This window comes from Pipistrellus hanaki (assembly GCF_964339955.1).
Source record: "Pipistrellus hanaki genome assembly, chromosome: 1".
Classification (NCBI taxonomy): Eukaryota; Metazoa; Chordata; class Mammalia; order Chiroptera; family Vespertilionidae; genus Pipistrellus; species Pipistrellus hanaki.
Window position 1 is genome coordinate 154055588 of NC_140503.1, and position 20627 is coordinate 154076214.

General features: G+C 33.5%; 1 protein-coding gene across 1 annotated transcript in view; it reads right to left on the bottom strand.

Annotated features, from left to right (window-relative positions):
• The window catches only part of GRID2 (glutamate ionotropic receptor delta type subunit 2), a 1250164-nt gene that overhangs the window by 1008767 nt on the left and 220770 nt on the right, over positions 1-20627 (bottom strand). The window lies entirely within an intron of this gene.

A 20627-nucleotide genomic window follows, 5' to 3' on the forward strand; every position in this document is an offset into this window, starting at 1 on the left:
GATAGATGAATCTCTCAGGAGAGGTAACTGAGAAATATTTCCTAAAAACTAACATTTAGTCTTAGTAGATAATCATGGCATTCTTTCATTCATATATAATGATGATAATGATGATGATGATGATGATAAGACTGTGGCTAACATTTATTGAGTGTTTGTCAGCACCATATTGGTTAAAGCACATGTGTCAAACACAAGGCCTGCGGGCCAAATCCAGCCCACCAGGCCTTGCAATGTGGCCCGCACCGCGCTGTCATCACTGCACTCCGCTGTCAGTTTATGACATTGTCAGTTTATGACTGTTCAGTAAACCATTCGGCCCGCGATTTAGGCTAGATTTTAGATTTTGGCCCCTTCTCTGATTGAGTTCGACACCCCTAGAAGAGTTTTAAGGGTAAACTGATTTCAAATTGTGACTACGATTCATTAAATATAAGCCCATGACCAATGTATTTCAAATTCCAGTCACCATATTCATCATGTCTAGTAATAATACATATCTTTAGGATTATTAAGTGTTTAAAAGGAGGTTATCCATGCAAAATATAAGTAAATTGTATTATAGTAACTAAAAAGTTTTCATTAAATGCTAGTGTTTTCTTATTTTTAAATATTTTGATTTATCATTAACAGTGTTTATCATTTTCTATTAACCTTTCCATATCACAATATGCCATTTTAATCCTAAAATAATTATGTAATATGGATATGCACGCTACTGAAATATACATCAAGTCACAGCAGTTAAGATTCAGGACATATCCTGAAATTCCAATAGTAAGAGCCAGAGTCCTTACTTATTTGATTCCAATGTCCTTACTCTAAATCACTAAAGGATCCTGCATTCCAAAATTATATCCATCAAGTATAAAAAATGTTTATGAGGATCCTGACTTAAAAATATGGGGAACTCTTTCGCATCTTGTCATGCATGTTTTATTTGTATTCAGAGTGACTTTTCTAGGCAGGCACACATTTTCAAAGTGTTTACTTTTATTATTATAAGCATTTTGGTCAATGTACCTTTTGTCTTTTGAATAAACCCTGCTGACAAAAACAGTCATACAACTCAGGGTCAATAGCATGACAAAGAGTGACTATATATTCATATATATATATATATATATATATATATATATATATATATATATATATATATCCATATAAGCATTATATGTTTCTTGACTAGCCTTTGTAGTGTGTATATATATAAATAAAAATGTATTTTTCATATATAAGTTTACACATATATAGGAAGAAATAGATACAGACTATACATGTATACACAGATAAAGAAGACACATATCTACTAATTGTGTTGATTTTATACCTCTGTGACTGGAGCTTCAAGTTTTCTAGCGAAATTCAGATTACAATATTAAACATATACTATCATCAGAGTGAAGATGATAGTATATGTTTAATAAAGCAAGGGTGAAAATATGTCCACTTCTGACAAGTCTGGGAGGTTACGTTTGATCTCTCTACCATAAGTGGCCTCACCATGACAAGGAGATGATTAATGTTTGTTATAGAAGGCCATTATGATGTGAACTTGGTACTAACTACATTGACCAGCCTCTCTAACACTTTACTTACCATTTCTTACCTGATTTGAATATCTGGCCAAGGCTAAGAACATGAGAAAAAAGGAAGAATTTTTAAAAACAAATACATTAAGTGCTCCCTAATTATATTATGTGGCTATTAGCCAGAATATTAACATTTTGATATAATCAAATGTAATTAATAGATATTAATTTTTACCTATCCTGTCATTTTTAAATCATATAGAAATCTACTTTAGAAACTAAGATTTTATGAAACCATGTAGGCAATAAATATTAGATTTATCTTGTTAATTTTAAGCCACATTCATGAAAACTCATTTTAATTTGCAATAATTACTGATGAATCATTATATTGAAATGTAGTACCATCAGATTCAGATACACACATTTCTTTAATAGTTTGTAGAAAGTGTGATATAAATTTAAAATAATGAGTTCATTTTAAACCAAATAATCTATCATTTTACAGAGAAGTTATCCATATTTATATAGAAATCCTTTAGCTTGTCATCTCTTCTAAATGGGTCTTCCAAAAGACTTTTTATAGAGGGTGATATTATTGACTTATACTTGAGTATTGACAATACATTTTTAATGAAAGAATTTAACTATTACCTGACAGAACACTTAAAATTGCCTTAAACATTAAACCGAGCATAAGGAAAGCTTGAAACTTACAGAAATTATAGCAAATTGGTCAATTCTGTGTTAAATTAAGATATAGTGGAAGGAAGCACACAAAAGAAGCAGTTCACTTTGCAACAAACAGCAAGGAAGTGCACAGAAGAAACAGTCCATCCTACTTCACAGACTTCAAATTCAATTATCTGTCTACTTCTTTCATCAACTATAAAGATAACATTTTGATTTTGCTTTTTACTAAAAGATTACATACAGCATTTTGTATTAAAAACAAATATTCTGAAAAACAACTGGTAAGTTACGTCTATTTATATTTCACATTGGCCAAACAGGAGGGAAGAATAATTAAGTAACGAAGAAAAAAAGGAATACCTCTTAAATATTCCTGTTAGACCAATTTCTAACTAGCCATTTCTATTGTTAATGGTTGATGATCTGTTCCTTCGATGGGAGGAAAATAAAGGTTTTATTTCTCTTCACATAAAGAGATTACATGTACATGTGGGAATGTGTATATATATAATTTGAAGTCTTTTATTTTATTTTTTATTAAGGTATTTTTTTTTTTATTAAGGTATTACCTTCCCGGGGTGAGGGCATGTATGGGAGGCGGGGTGGGTGGGGGGCAATAGGAAGATATGTGCATATATATTTTTAAATACAAACTGAACCACATGTATTTATCTTCTTATATATTATGCATTAGAAAAAATAATATAATTTATATTAATATACAAACAGTGATGTCTTAATATTTTATTGTTGTGAAGGCTCATGTGAAAGTCAATGTTTCATATGATAAAATTACTCAATTTTTTATTGTCTAAAATTTTATATATGTCTCCTTCCCTCCCCCCAACATTGAACCCCCTTCCCCCTCCTGCCCCCTAGGGAAAGCCCCCACCACCCCAGTGTCCATGCCCGTTGGTTATGCTAATATGCATGCATACAAGTCCTTTGGTTAATCTCTAACCACCACCCACCCCTGCCATTTGTCTCTGGATCTATTTTTGTTCATCAGTTCATGTTGATCATTATATCCCACATATGAGTGAAATCATGTGATATTTCTCTTTCTCTGACTGGCTTATTTTGCTTAGCATAATGCTCTCTAGTTCCATCCATGTTGTTGCAAATGGTGAAAGTTCCCTCTTTTATAGAGGGGCATAGTATTCCATTGTGTAGATGTATCACAGTTTTTCAATCCACTCATCTACTGATGGGCACTTGGGCTGTTTCCAAGTCTTAGCTATTGTAAATTGTGGTGCAATGAACATAGAGGTGCATATAACTTTTCTGATTGGTGTTTCTAGCTTCTTGGGATATAGTCTTAGAAACGCGATTACTGGGTCAAATGGGAGTTAACTTTTTGAGCAAACTCCATACTGTTCTTCACAGTGGCTGTGCCAGTCTGCATTCCCACCAGCAGTGCACTAGGGTTTCTTTCTCTACATCCTCACCAGCATTTGACCTTTGTTGATTTGTTGATGATAGCCATTCTGACAGGTATAAAATTACACAAATTTAAATTTGAAAATATGCTTGCAAAATAAAACTTTCAGAAAAAGTTACTAACTCAACCAACACTATAACTTTCAAAAATATTCTAAGCTTTTCTACCTCCAGGTTTTTTTCATGATGTTGCTTCCACCATGGATATATTCCTTATCTCCTTAGCAAAATATCATTTCCTGGGCCATAGAAACTATTTTTATGCTTAGAATGTCTACAAGAGATCCTGAATATATTAGCTACTCAAGAACAGTAACTGATTAAACTTTCCTTATATATAGTTAGGCATAATTTTATAAAATAGAATATTTAATTTAAAATACATGATTAAAAATGTAAGTTGGGAATACATTTGAATTAAAACAAAAGTAGACTTGCAAATGTACTTGCCTGTGAATTTATAATCACGGGCATTATCATGACAGAAGACCCAAACTATTCAGCAAGGTATTTATCATACACACATAATGTTAGTTTGAATATTTAAATTATATTTGTCTTATAAATATAAGAAGGAAGAGGTGAACACAGTTTAGCTGTTAAGACAGAAGAATAAAGAAAATGTCTTCAACTAGCTCAAAATTTTCTCTAAAAATACTGGGAAAGTTTTTGATATATATCTTGAATACAATTTTCTACATACAGAATTGGCAAAATTACTGAAAGATCTATATATTTCATTTATATAACTAAAAGACCAAGTAATATTTAAAATAATTGATTCTAAAAATCAAAAATAAGAATCAACACATCTGCCGGGAATGGTTTGGCTTAGTGGATAGAGCATCAGCCTGCAGACTGAAAAGTCCCATGTTCGATTCAGGTCAAGGGCATGTATCTTGGTTGCGGGCACATCCCCAGTGGGGGGTGAGCAGGAGGCAGCTGGTCGATGTTTCTCTCTCATTGATGTTTCTAACTCTCTGTCCCTCTCAATTTCTCTCTGTGTAAAATCAATAAAGTATATTAAAAAAAAAAAGAATCAACACATCCATATTACTATTGTATGATAAATTTATGATTAAAATAGTATCATTTAAAATACATATATAAAACAATCCCCTGCCCCCCCCCCAAAAAAAAGTATGGTCAATATTCAGAGCTGCAAATAAAATAAAAGACAGCTAATCATTTTTAATCACATAGTTTAAACTTGATTCATTTAATTTTGCCAAAAATATGTACATAGTCTTTTTAAAATAAACAGTTAAGAGGTTTTACCTTCAGTTAATTTTTCTTTTTCTTTGAAGCAACCCATTGATTCTCTTGGCTTCTCTCTCTGTGCCTTTTATCCTCTTCCTTTTCCCCCTCTTTCCATGTATAAATCCACCCATCCATCATCCATCCATCTATCCATCCATCCATCTATCCAATCAACACAGACAGTCATCAAAGCTGACAGAACCATTTAAATCTATTAACTGCATGCTAAATGAATACATAGCAGAATTAAGATGCCTCATTCAGATGATAATGAAAAAATTTTGGAATTCATAAACTCATACTGAAAAAATTTAAATAATATATACATAATTTCATACTTAAGATATTGTATTGAATAGATTTTAAGTGATTTTGACCAAAATTACACAGCCAAAATTGAGAATGGGTACAGTATAATATACATTTCCTGGTTTCAAGTTTGGTGCTATTTTTCACATAGTAAGCTTTTTTTTTTTTTCATTTCAAATATTCATTTTATAAAATGAAAAAATCTCATATATATATATATATATATATATATATATATATGTATATGTGTGTTTGTGTGTATGTGTGTGTGTGTATATATGTTAGATACATAATACATTATGTCATTCATATATATTTATATACACATGCACATACACACACACACACACACACACACACACATATATATATATATATAGCCGTTCCTCAGTATCCATGCAGGATTGCTTTCAGGAACCACCATATATACCCAAATCCACAGATGTTAAACAACCCTACATATTTTCATATAATGAATGTACATCCTCTGCATACTTTAAATAAGCTCCAGATTACATATCTTACCTACTGCAATGCAGATGGATGCAATCAGATATTATACAGAATTGCTTAGGGAATAATGACAAGAAAACATCTGTACATGTTCAGTACAGATGTAATCATTGTAGGTCTAACTATATAGCACCCATCAACAACAACATATTTTTCCACAAATATCTGCAGTTGGTTGAATCCACAGATCTGTAACCTACATATATGGAGGACTTCCAATATACTTAATAACTAGTATGACTTTTGGAGATTAGCATATCCAATTCATTTAGTAGAAGCCATGAACTATTTAAAATTGAATCATGTTTAAAACCTGAACATTATACAGTATTACTTAAATTTATTCCCCTTTGCCTTGGAAGCATCAACAGTTTATCTTAAGTACTTAAATAAAGACAAAAGGACAGCTCTTGGTTCTGGGATAGTTTATTGATCACAGTAGGACTGACACTTCATCAGAACTTTTGGAAATTGTTAAATTAGCATATGACCCCAATGTTTTCTATGCTACTATTCAAAAGTTTTTTTATTTATTTTTTTTAATTCTAATGGAGCACTGAGCATACGTATTAGTTATACTGTACTAAGATATCCAAATCAAAAGATCTATAACTGGTTGTTGTTGTTTTTTTGCATCTACTCATTGTATTTCTCCCAATGCCAGTGGAAATTATGCACACACTGAAAAAGGAGGAGAAATAATCGACAGTATAAGTTTGATAAATTTCAGATTTCTCCTTTCTTTCACCCTCCACTTACATTGCTCAGTTCACAAAAGAACTAGGTTGAACATATTCAATACTAACAAACAAAAGAGAAATTAGAATTGCAGCTGAATGAAATAGGCATTTTCTACATTACTTGGCATCTTTACTTTAGCATAAAGACCAGCTACTATTTCAGTGGGACACTATTACAATGAAGGTATTTGTGTGTATGTATGTGTGTGTATTTATGCATATATTTGCACACATATACATATATATTTTCCCAAATGACATTAATTATATTGAATATCCACCATGAATTATTTATTAGAAATTGATCAGCAGTCCCTTCTCATTTAAAATAATTTTCCTAAGATGTATTACTCATAACTTCGTAGGCAGAAAGTGAGGTTTTTAGAACTCTTTTTTTTTTGCATCAAGAGGTATATTTTCCTCAGTTCACTTTATGTAACTGTTGACAAGCATACTGACTAAGAAAGTAAATCAAAACAATAACTTTAATTGATGAAAATAAAGTGCTGAAAATCCACCAAATTCATGACAATTAGCAAATATTATACTGAATCAGAAGCAATTTCACTCTGCTGTGTTTCTCTCAAGTTTATAATAATCAAAATAACAACAGTGAAAGTAATTAACATTTATTAATAATGAGCACTGCACTAAGTGGTTCACTGGCATTGTATCTTTTATTTTTTTATTAAATTCCTTTCACAGAAATTAGGTTCAGATTAAGTAATTTTCCAAAGACCCAAAGCTAGTAATCACTATGGCACAATTCACAGCTCTTAGTTTGAAACCTACCTTCCTAAAATAACTATGAGCTTCATATCTGGCCATATATTTATCATAATGGATTTCTATATTACTAAGTGATATGCATATTTTAATCTTCATAAATATCAATTTTTATATTAAAATTCTCAAGTAGGTTTTAATCTTTTTGTTTGATAATTTTAAAGATTTTATCTTTATTGTTGAAAGTATCACAGATATTCCCTTTGTGTGTTTTTCCTTTTGATCCCCTCCACCCTGCACCCACCCCTACCAGGCCTTCATCCTGCAGCCATCCCTCCAAGGACTATGTATATAAGTAAACAATTTCCCTAGTTAATTTCTCCCCCCTCACCCCCATCTCTGCCTCCCTTCTGAAATTCATCAGTCTGTTCCATGTTTATATGTCTCTGGATCTATTTTATTCATCCGTTTATTTTATTCGTTAGTTTCTACATATGAGTGAGATCGTTCGATACTTATTTTTCTCTGACTGGCTTATTTAGCTTAGCATACAGTAATACTCTCCATGATGTTGCAAATGGCAAGAGTTCATTCTTTTTTATATCCATGTGGCATTCCATTGTGTAGATGTACCATGTTTTTTGTATCCACTCATCTGCTGATGAGCACTTGGGCTGTTTCCAAATTTAAACCATTGCAAATTGCACTGCTAGGAACCTAGGGGTGCATATATTCTTTCTTATTGCTACTTCTGGCTTCTTAGGTTATACTCCTAGATGTGAAGTCAATGGTTCAAATGGGAGCATTTCTAAGTAGGCTTGGTTTATACAATTTTTATATAAAATTTTGCTTATTTTTTATAGATATCACTAGAGGCCCATTGCAGGATATTCATGAAAGAATAGGCCTTCCTTCACCTGGCTTCACTCCCAGCTGCCCAGGAGCTGGCACATCCACACTCCCAGCCCACTCAGGAGCCAGCAAGTCCTAGCTTCTGTCCGCTTATGTTTGGGGCACTGCTCCTGTAGCTTCCTCTACCACCCCCTTCTCTCCATCATAGCAGAGGCCACACCCCTCCCAGCTGCTTTGTGCCTGTATATGCAAATTAACCCATCATCTTTATTGGGTTAATTTGCACAATCATTCTGATTGGCTGTGGGCATAGCGGAGGTACAATCAATTTACATGTTTATCTATTATTAGGTAATATATTTCCCACTATAATTTAAACTATTGTGTAAAGAATACTTTCACACATTTTTTTTCTCAAAACTTATGTTTACATTAGTTTTTGAACTATGTCCTATAAACAAGTAATTAAATAGTTGTAAATTCTAAACTTCAATTTAAATGGCAATTTTTGCAGTTACTTTAAAATATTGTTATGTGAGTTCCGATATCTTATGCACTTGGTATAAGTAAAGGGTTCAAAATAAATCTCTAGCCTTTCATTTATGGAGTTGGAATTTTTTTTCACTTTAGTGACTAATGATCCTATCAGAATGACAATGCCAGAGTCATTGACTTTCTATATTAAAAACTTTTAATAATGTACTTGGGTTTGTAATATTTAAATTATAACCAGGTACAGAAACTGGCTGGCTCATTATCTCCCAATGTCTAATGCTTACTTAGCATTTTGCTCACTAAGTACACTATAATATTGACTTCTATTTCAGCCACCATAGTTATCTATTTTATAGACAAGCATCATTCTTGTTTTATAGAAAGATAATCAAGTTAAAAGAGGATATCGCCAATATCACAGAGGGAAATAGTTATGATATAATGTAGGCAGATATAACTAGAAGATGATAAAATTCCATACAGATCACTAAAATTATTACACAAAAAGACTTGAAAGTATATTATAATATTTAAAATATGTTTATATTGCCAATATCTTTAAATTCTCAATTTTCCTCAAAATATTATAATAAAATGACTTAAAATGAACCGAAGACATTATACGAAGTAAAATAAGCCAGATACAATATGTCAAATACTATGAGTCCACTTATATGTAGTACTTATATTCAAAATCACTGAGACAAAAAGTGGAACGTTAGTTGTCCTGGGGTTAAGGGACAAGGACAATGAAAGTTATACTTCCAGGTACGCTGAGTTTCAGTTTTACAAGTTGAAAAGAGTTTTGGAAATGGACGTTGGAGATGTACAATGTTATGAATGTCTTTAACACCACCAAACTGCACACCAAAATGATATATTTTATGTTATATGAATTTTGCCATTGTACAAAATTGGGAAAAGCATGGCATAGTTTAATGCTTTAATTTTTCAATATTTTTATACTGAATCTGTGAAGTAATCCAGAGTACTACGCCCTGTGTTTGAGTACCTTTCTCTGTATCACAACTATAATTGTAACAATGTTCTTTCCTTACACATTTCACTGCCATGACAAGAACAGAAAGAACTGGTTTGTGAAAGGGGACTTTGAAAACTTTGCACAGTAAGTCAAAATCTTCCCAAATTGAAAGGATGCACTTTAAAAAAATAATGAGAAAATAGCTTCCTGAAAAGTATGTTCACTGAGAAGACTTACAGGTATTTTTAGAAAAATAACAGCTTTAGCTTCTTTCCTCCAGTAACAATTCACTAGATCTTTTTATATTTTTTAAGATGCTTTGAAAAATGTCAATATTTTAGGGTTTTTATTAGCTATAAGTGGTTGCAAAATGGACCCAGTATCCTTTCCCTATCAAGATATTTATCATAATCATAGTTTTTACTATCTATCATTTAAATACTTAAGGGAAATCAACTTTCAAGTACTATACTATATTCAGTAATTACTTGCTAGTCAATAAATCTTAAAAAAAATGGTCAAAGTTACCATTGTGAATTTTATTCTTAAGAAAACAGCAATAATAGTTTTGAATTTTCTATTAGGTAGTTCTCTTCCTTCTCATGTTAGAGATGAAAAGACTGAGAATCAGAAGTTAGGAGAATTACCCAATCACAGACATAGGAAGCAAAAGTGCTGGGGACCTAAATCTAGAACTTTCTAGATTCAAAAACCTATAGTTTTTATATTAATGAACTATATCTACGCTAATAGCTCAACCCATTCTGAAAAAAAATGATTTTAGATTAACATGTGATTAAAAAAGACAGCAAAATTGTGATTTTAATGAATCTCTTTAGACAGTTTGTTTCAATGGCATATTGAGTAGAATTAATCTTTTGAAGAAAAATAAAAAACATCAATAAAAGAGACAATAACTGAAATAAACTGTGGGCCATATGTGAGGAGATGAGAGAGAATACATTATGGTCTTTAATTAACCAATTGAAAAATGATGTAAACAGTCAAAATATGTCCAAGAGAAATACTGACTTATGGCACTTGATATAAAGAAATTAAACACAGAACCCAGTTAAAAGAAAAAAAAAAGTCAAGTTTGAAAAAATTCTACTGCATTGCTGTTGTATGAAGATACTTAGGTAAATATATATAAAGAAAGCATAAGCATAAACAGATTACTAGAGACCCTCCACTATTATTTCCTTTCTTTTTTATATATATTTTATTGACTTTTTACAGAGAGGAAGGGAGAGAGATAGAGAGCTAGAAAAGTCGATGAGAGAGAAACATCGACCAGCTGCCTCTTGCACACCCCCTACTGGGGATGTGCCCGCAACCAATGTACATGCCTTTGACCGGAATTGAACCTGGGACCTTTCAATCCTCAGGCTGACACTCTACTACTGAGCCAAACCTGTTTCAGCTATTATTTCCTTTCTTAAGTAAGAATACTTTCTTAAGTATTATTTTCCATATGAACAACTATAAATATACTTCTACCCCATCCTACAAATATTGGGGTTTCTAAATAAAAAGTAAATGTTTTCATTCCTTGAACGTAATTTCTAAAACAAGTTGAGAAAAAATATGTAGGTGTGGATTCCTGTTTGTAGGTATACAGATGGTGTTATGTTGAGCTATATATGCATTTCAGAGTTTTTACAAAGTGTTCCTGATTTAATGGTGAAGTAATTTAAAAATATTTCTTGATCTGGAATTTGGACAAAATATATACAATGGATATGAAAATAATAGAAAATTAATTTAAATTTGCAGATGTTATCATGTATTTAAAAATGTAATTGTCTTTATAGCTTCTCTTTTATTAAGGAGTCAGTTTCCCAAACTTTAGGAAATCATGTGATTTCCTTAGGGAAAGATATGAGAGGCAATAAGGAACCTTTTATTGACCCCCACCCCCAGTCATTCCCACCCTGGGCAAGCCCCCACCACACCAGTGTCTGTGTCCATTGGTTATGCTAATATGCATACATACAAGTTCTTTGGTTACTCAGAACCTCTCCCCTACCATTTGTCTCTGTCTCTATTCTTGTTCATAAATTTATATCTCACATATGAGTGAGATTATGTGATACTTTCTCTTTCTCTGACTGGCTTATTTCACTTAGCATAATGCTCTCCAGTTCCATCTATGATGTTTCAAATAGTGAAAATTCAATTTTTATAGCAGCATAATATTCCATTATGTTGATGTACCACAGTTTTTTAATTCACTCCTCTGCTGATGGGCACTTAGGTTGTTTTCAAATCTAAACTATGGTGAACTGTTCTGCTATGAAAATAGGGGTGCATATATCTTTTCTGATAGGTGTTTCTGATTTCTTGGGATATAGTCCTAGAAGTGGGACTACTGGGTCAAATGGAAGTCCATTCTCAACTTTTTGAGGAAACTCCACACTGTTCTCCACAGTGGCTGCACCAGTCTGCATTACCACTAGCAGAGCACAAGGGTTCCTTTTTCTTTACATCCTCGCCAGCATTTGTCCTTTGTTGATTTGTTGATGATAGTCATTTTGACAGATGTGGGATGGTACCTCATTGTTGTTTTGACTTGCATCTCTCAGATGATTAGTGAGTTGGAGCATGTTTTCATATGTCTTTGGGCCTTCTGTAAGTCCTCTTTTGAAAAGTGTCTATTTAGATCCTTTGCCCATTTTTTGGTTTGATTGTTTATCATCCTTTTGTTAAGTTGTATGAGTTCTCTGTAAACTTTGGAGATTAAACTTTTATTGAAAATGTCATTGGTAAATATGTTCTCCCATGCAGTGGTCTTTCATGTTGTTTTGTTGATGTTTTCTTTTGCTGTGCAGAAGCTTTTTTATTATTTTGATGTAGTCCCATTTGTTTATTTTCTCCCTAGTCTCCATTGCCTTAGGATGTGTGTCTGTAAAGATATTGCTATGACATATGTCTGCTATTTTGCTGCATGTGGAGTCTTGTAGGATTTTTATGGTTTCCTTTCAAGTTCTTTAGCCATTTTGAACTTGTTTTGTGTATGGTGTAAGTTGGTGATCTAGTTGCATTTTTTGCATGTATCTGACCAGATTTCCCAGTACCATTTATTAAAGAATCCATTGTATGCTCTTGTCTTTTTTGTCAAATATTGATTGAGCATAATGGCTTGGGTTGTCTGTTCTGCTTCATTGATCTGTATGTCTGTTCTTGTGCCAGTACCAGGCAATTTTGAGAACCATGGCTTGGTAATATACCTTGATATCTGGTATTGTGATCCTTCCAACTTTGTTCTTCTTTCTCAGGATAGTTGTGGCTATTAAGGATCTCTTTTTATTCCAGATGAATTTTTGGAGAGTTTGTTTTAGATCTTTGAAATATGCCATTGGTATTTTAATAGAGATTACATTGAATCTATAGATTGTTTTTGCATAGTATGGACATTTTAATGATGTTGATTCTACCAATCCATGAACATGATATGTTCTTCCATTTGTTTATGTCTTCTTCTATCTCTTTTTAATGTCCTGTAGTTTTCCGAGTACAGGTCTTTTATGTCCTTAGATAACTTTATTCCGAGGTATCTTACTATTTTTGGTGCAATGGTAAATGGGATTGTTTTATTCATTTCTCTTTCTCTGAGTTCATTATTGGTGTATAAGAAGGGCATAGATTTCTGGGTGTTGATTTTGTATCCTGCTACATTGCCAAATTCATTTATTAGGTCTAGTAATTTTTTGATCGAGTCTTTGGGGTTTTCTATATATAGTATCATGTCATCTGTGAATAAGGGCAGATTTACTTCTTATTTTCTAATCTGGTTGCCTTTTATTTCTTCTTCTTGTCTGATCCATATGGCTAGCACATCCAATACTATGTCAACCATGAGTGGTGAAAGTGGGCATCCCTGTCTTGTTCCTGTTCTTAGGGGAGATGAGTTTAATTTTTGCCCATTGGGTATGATGTTGGCTGTAGGTTTGTCATATAGAGATTTTATTATGTTGAGGTACGATGCCTTTCTTCCCACTTTTCTGAGAGTTTTTATCAAGAAAGGATGTTAGATTTTGTCAAATGCTTTTTTCTGCATCCATTGATATGATTATGTGATTTTTGTCTCTCAGGTTGTTTATGAAATGTATCACATTTATTGACTGCAGATATTATACCATCCTTGCATCCCCAAAATAAATCTCACTTGGTTATGGTGTATGATCTTTCTAATGTATTGCTGAATCTGGTTTGCTAGAATTATGTTGAGGATTTTAGCATCTAGGTTCATCAATTATATTGGCCTATAGTTCTCTTTTTTGTGGAGTCATTAATTGGTTTTGGGATTAGGATAATGCTGACTTCATAGAGCTTGTAAGTGTGTCTTCCTCTTGAATTTTTTGGAATAGTCTGAGGAGGATAGGTTTTAATTCTTTGAATCCTTGGTAGAACTCCCCAGTAAAGCCATCTGGACCAGGAATTTTGTTTGCTGGAATATTTTTTATCACTGTTTCAATTTTGTCAATAGTTATCAGCCTATTCAGTTTTTTTGATTTTTCTTGATTGAATTTTGGGAATTTTATTTTTCTAATAATATGTCCATTTCATCTAGATTGTCCAAAATGTTGGAATAGAGTTGTTCATAGTATTTTTTCATAATCTTTTGTATTTCTGTGGGACCAGTTGCTACTTCACCTCTTTCATTTCTGAATTTTTTTTTGGGGGGGGGGTGTCCTCACTCTTTGCTTTTTGGTGAGCCTGGCTAGAGGTTCATCAATCTTATTTATCCTTTCAAAGAACCATACTTTGATATTGTTGATCTTTTGTATTTAGTAACTCACTATCTACACAGTTTTTCTAAAACCCTGAAGACTAATCCCATTCCATTTTTTCGTCAACCACATGGAGACCTCCAATTCCTAACCACTGAGTCAAAAGGTTCATTTTTACTGAAACTATTATAATTGTCAGAGTAATAGGTGATGAATCAATGGATCCATTTTGAACATGGCCTATATCACATATGTATTAAAATTCAAGTGGAGAAGTTAGGTACGAGATTGGATATGTTAAAATGAAGCTTAAGAGAAAGAGATTTATCTGAATTAGAGACAAGCATTTGGAAGTAATTAACATTCCTTTGGGAACTAAAGACCTGTGACTGGACATGCTCATATAAGGAAAGTAGAGAGAGAAAAGGGACCCAGACAGATCCCAGAAGTAAATCAGTCTTAATTAAAAGAAGAGAAACAATCAAGGATAATTAGAAGGCATCATCATTGCTACAGGAGGAAAATCAACCAAGAATGCCATTATCATTCAAAGAGGCAAATAGAGGAGAGTTTTTCAAATAATTAGAGCTGGTCAACTACATGAAATGCTAATCAGAAAATCAGTCATATAAAGACAGATAAGTTTCCTTGATCTATGCTTGGAAGCATATACATTACGTACTTATTATTTTAATAAATTAATTTAAATGAAACAGGTAAGAGTAGAAGCCAAATCAAAATAGGTTAAAGAATAAATAGGAGGTTAAGTGGAGATAGAGTTTCAACACTTTTCAAAAGAATTAGCCTGGCAAAAATTCTTGTATTTATCTCCCTCATTAACTAGAAGACCCCAAAAGACAAGACTAATGTTTGACTTCCCATCAAATTTAATACTGGCCCCCCCCCAGTGGCTGATATAGTGTCTTTCACATAATAGATACTCAATATTTCATTATCACACTACAGTGACAGAACCAGAATACTGAAACTTAGTGATGCTAGTGCTTTTAGCAAACTAACATGATACCCAATATATTGATTCAGAATATCTGGTGTTAGGAACTGGAATTCAGTGACTACATTTTCTAACTTCCTTAAAAGTTAGGTTTCATAGAAAAGAACATGTGAATTGGAGTGTGTAATTCTCATCACAAGGAGTTAAGAACCAATTGAGCTTCTGCATGGTCTTTGTCTCCTTGTGATGTCTGAATGCAGGAGAACCTAAAGGGCAACGAATCTAAAAGCTGCAAGAATCCTGGATCCCTACGTGAAGAAATTTTGCTAGCTCTCCAGGAAATATATGACCCTATGAGTAATATATTACCCTAGGAAAATGTACCTTGGAGAACCCTAGTTCACAAAGAATGGCCCATAGAAAACCAGAATTAGTAGCATCTATAAACTCAAGTGAGGTCTAGCAATCTGTCTTCCGCAAGTCCTCCAGGTGGCTCAAATGTATCCTAAAAATTTAAGGACCACTGCTGTAAAAGGAAATATTTTGTTGAGTCTTATGCCTGTGCCATTGCCTTATATTTGCTACAAAAGGAGGACCTAAGGAACCACAGACTGTTTTACTCAGTCTGAATTCTGATTTGTAATTCCTTTAATCTTATTGATGTTTTGAAGGCTTTTTAATGTCCATGTTGTACATTTGGTTTTCCAAAGGAGGGTTATTAAAGGAGAAGTTAAAGATGCAAGGCTCCTGGAGAGTGACCCATCCATGGACAGAGCGTTCATTAGGATCGGCATCTGCTCTGCAATTATTTCCTCTAAGGTCTCTGCTTAGAGTTAAAAAGCCTTGAGTTTTTATTCCTTCCACTTACTTTTTCCTTGCCTCATTTATAGCCCTACCTTTCGTGGTTCTGTCTTACCATTCATAAGATATTCCTATAGCCAAGGTTCCTAGACTTAAAGAGGTATACCAGATTCCTTGTCAGTGTGAAAGAGCAGTAACCTCTTTAAAAAGCCAGAGTTATGCCGAAACCAGCTTGGCTCAGTAGATAGAGTGTCGGTCTGTGGACTGGGAGGCCCCAGGTCCGATCTGGGTCAAGGGCATGTACATTGGTTGCAGGCACATCCCGGGGGTGGGGGGTGGGGGGGGGGATACGGAGCTGGTTGATGTTTCTCTCTCATTGATGTTTCTAGCTCTTTAGCCCTCTCCCTTCCTCTGTAAAAAGTCAATAAAAATATATTTTTAAAAAAGCCAGAGTCATATGATCAGAAAGTTTATTGATCAAAGGATGAAAACCTAAAGAATTAGAAGTGTTGGTTTTTAATGTCTCTTCCTTGTCATTATTCTGTAACATGTGTTTTTCATCTATGTGAGTCTATAAATGCATGGGTATACTTTTCATATTAATATAAAGAAAGTTTTTTCTTCTAATCAAACTGCCCAAAAATAAGATGTGTTTCCTCTTATAGTTAGGAAAGGTTAAAATATATTGGAACATATGTATTATAAAAAGGTAGGGTAGGTCAATTTTATAGCACATCCAACTCTGAAATATTTACTGTTCAAATTGTATTTGAAACAATGTTATACGTCAAGGTTCTGACAAGATGACAAACTGGTAAAGGTTCCTCTTTCCCTCACAAAAATCAAATATATATATAAAAAAAATTCAGAAGAGTAAAGGTTGCATGTATCTGAGGAACCAACATAAACACTGAGAAAATTGGAGACAAAAAATGATTGTAAATGGTAGCTGGAATATCCACGGTGGTCAAATGATGAATATCAATACCTCTGTAGAAACCATCAAAATCCTACGAGGGCTAGATGTTTTTGTAATTGGCTCCTTCATTAAATTTCAGATCTCAGACCCTCGCACGCACCCTCTTGGTCATGGACATCCATGGCTCCTTGTTTTTCCTAAAATGTACAATACCTATTCCCACGTCAGTGATCTTGATCTTATTCTTCCCTCAGTTTAGGAGGATCTCCCTCTTAGATGAACACATGGCTGGCTTTTCCTACTGCTTTGGTTCTTTGCTCAAAGAGTAACTTGTTAGTGAGACATGTTTTGATCATCCTATTTAAAATTGCAGACTCTGCCTCCATTGCCTTCATCTGTCCCTGGTTTATTTTTGTCATGATATATATCACCATCTCATAAATTATATATATTATTTATTTATTTATAGTTTGTTTTTGTTTTTTGTTTCAAAAAAAAAAACAAAAAAAAACCAGAAAACTACCAGTACAAATTAAAGTGTTTATTGCACAATTAGGCCATATATAAAATTTTGTTTAATAAATAAAATGAGATTATTTGATTGAATATTTTAAAAGCTATTGCCAATTACAATATTAATAGAGTAACAACACTAGTGCAAAATATTTAAACTATATATACTAAGGACCTGAGTAAAAACTGTTGTTTGAGATCCACAACTCTGCCTTATTTGTCTTGGAGGTTGCCTTGTAGATAGTGTTGAAAAAGCAGTGAAAATTTGAAAAAAAAAAATATTCTAAGAAGCTTCATACTCTAGAGTCCTATTTCCCCCATAATAATTTGTTTTATGTCTGCAATTACAATTATAAAATTTGTGTGAATATTGAACAAATTCCTAAGGTCCTTCCTGAATTGAGATAGAACAAATAAAGCAGGAGAAATAAGAGTTCAGTAATACTTAATCCAATTTTCCAATATGCTATGAGTCCAAGCATACATGATTTCTGTAGAAGTTGCAAATGCTACCAGTTTAGCACCTTTTGGAGAGAGAGTTTGGTTAAAACTGAAAACCCATTAGATTATAATCTGAAAAGGAAGAGCTCCTAGAAGTTTCCTAATTGGGAAACAGAGAAAGCTAGAGTGTAAATAAACCATGTATATGTAATAAAAGTAAATAAATAAATAAATAAATAAGGCATATTCTGAATTACCAGGGAATGAGAAAATAAATTAAAAAAAAAAACAAACACATTATTAGATAGCCTGCTAATGTGAATTTGGTCCACCAGATTTTTATGGTATTTTGGGCCATTGTGTAAACCACATGTGTCAAACACAAGGCCCGCGGGCCAAATCCAGCCCGCCAGGCCTTGCAATGTGGCCCGCACCGCGCTGTCATCACTGCACTCTGCTGTCAGTTTATGACATTGTCAGTTTATGACTGTTCAGTAAACCATTCGGCCCGCGATTTAGGCTGGATTTTAGATTTTGGCCCCTTCTCTGATTGAGTTCGACACCCCTAGTAAACAGTCAGCATATTACTTTTGTGATATACATATGCATCTGAATTAGTAGAAAATCAAATACAGACGTAATCATTTTTACTTTTTGAAAGGGAAACTGTGTATAAAAAGGATATGCCTAATAAGAGACTTTGAGAGGTAACTAAATGAGAGGTACAAGCTAATATCAATGAAATAAATCTTTAGACTGAGCAGCACTTCAGAGATAAGGAAGTAAAACTGAACACCTTTGAGTAGCAAGTTCCCTCCCCAAGCATTGCAGTGACAGTATTCACAACTGAGCACCAACATAACATCAGATTTACCACACTTTGGATGAAACTGTGTAATATGTGCAAAAACAAAGTATCGTTGGCACATTTTAGCATCATGAATTACCATTAAGTGGACAGAATTTCCTGCAATTATTTTCAGGGAAAAAAAGGTATCTTTACTGTTCTAGAATATATATTAAATTATTTATTACTATTTAGTAAGAGTGAAATTTCTTCACTCATTCTGTAGAAAATATCTCAACGTGCAATAGGGATCAAGGAGGGTCAAGGAAGTCGCTCTGAATGTTGTTTGCAACAGAGAGAAACTTCCTGTAGCTTTTCTGCCATTGTCAAGGAGGTGTGCCAACTGCTGACAGAAGAATGAATAGGTTCAGTCAGGCCTACCATGAATTCTATTTTCCAAAACTGTGTTCATTGGATATGTTGTCAACAAATTTTCTGGACCCCTTTTTCATTGTTGGCAAACTTTGTTTTATTCCTCTAAATGCAATTAGAGAGCTACGTGCTATGCAGAATAATGTCTCTGCGGAATCATTTTCCACCTTTATGGAATAAAAATATTTCCACATTGAATCTAATGGCAATGTGAACTTTCTGTTTGTTTGCTTTTTCCTATGTGTGGAGACCACAACATTTTGAGATGAAATGAATAACTTTCTTGTAACATATGTCATACCTCCTCAAAGTAAATACTTCGCTATAAAAATTGCACCAGCTGCTAAGCCCATTCACAATGTTTCTCAGGCTTTGAGAACCACAGTCAGCAAAGAACACAGGAACTGCTACTGTTTCAAAAGATGCCCAGTTTATAAAAAGGGGTTATATAAAGAACAGAGAAGTAATCAACAATATGCTAATGCCTTATAATTGAAGAGTAGTTTTTTTTTTTAAACAAGTTTGTATTTGTCATTTAATTTTAATACTATTCCAATGAAATATGTAGGATGTCACTTGTGTAATATATCTTAAACCACTTTTATCTTTTTCTTTTGGACAGGAATTTTTTTTCATATTCATTGTAAAGTACATCATCTACTAACCTCAATACCTCTTAAAAAGTAGAATAAATATGCCCTAGGGCTATTAATTTCAGACATTTCAATACATCTAGAACTTTACTGCACACTCTAGATGTACCATTTTCATAGGTATATGGTCTAGTTAGACCACATAGCATGTATTAAATAAATGCAAGTTCCAAACTTTTCCTTTCCCTCTCAATTCTTCAGGGGGAAAAAAAGTAAATAAATCTATTTTATGTGAATTAAAGTATCTCACTCAAGTAAACAATGTGCAAGTAAAATATCTGTGGACTATTTGGCCATATACAGTCAGAAAATGAAAGTTATACTTAATTTGATTATTGTTGTAAGCTTTATAAAAGGTTATATACATATACCGTATATGTACCAACATTTTACAACCTACTCTATTTTTAATTCTTTACTAGAGGCCCGGTGCATGGCATTCATGCAAGGGTAGGCCTTTGCAGCCCCAGCTGCCTCGGCCCTCGTGGCCCCTGGTTGTTCCAGAAGGTGGTTCTGAAACGTCATTCAGCTCTCCACTCTAATTAGCATTTAGCTCTTTATTATATAGGGTTATTGAAAGCATTACATATGTCCTCTCTTTCCCCCATGTCTACTCCCAGCATACCCCTGCCCCCAAGCCCCGACCTTCAACCCCTCCCCCAAATTGTCTGAGTCCATTGATTATGCTTATATGCACACAAGTTAGTTGGTTGATCTCCTATGCCCTTCATCCCCATCCACCCTACCCTACCTTCCCTCTGGAGTTTGATGGCTTGTTCCTAGAGTCTGTGTCTCTGGATCTTATTTAGATTTTAAATCCCTATTCTACCTAAGGCAAATTAATTTTTTTT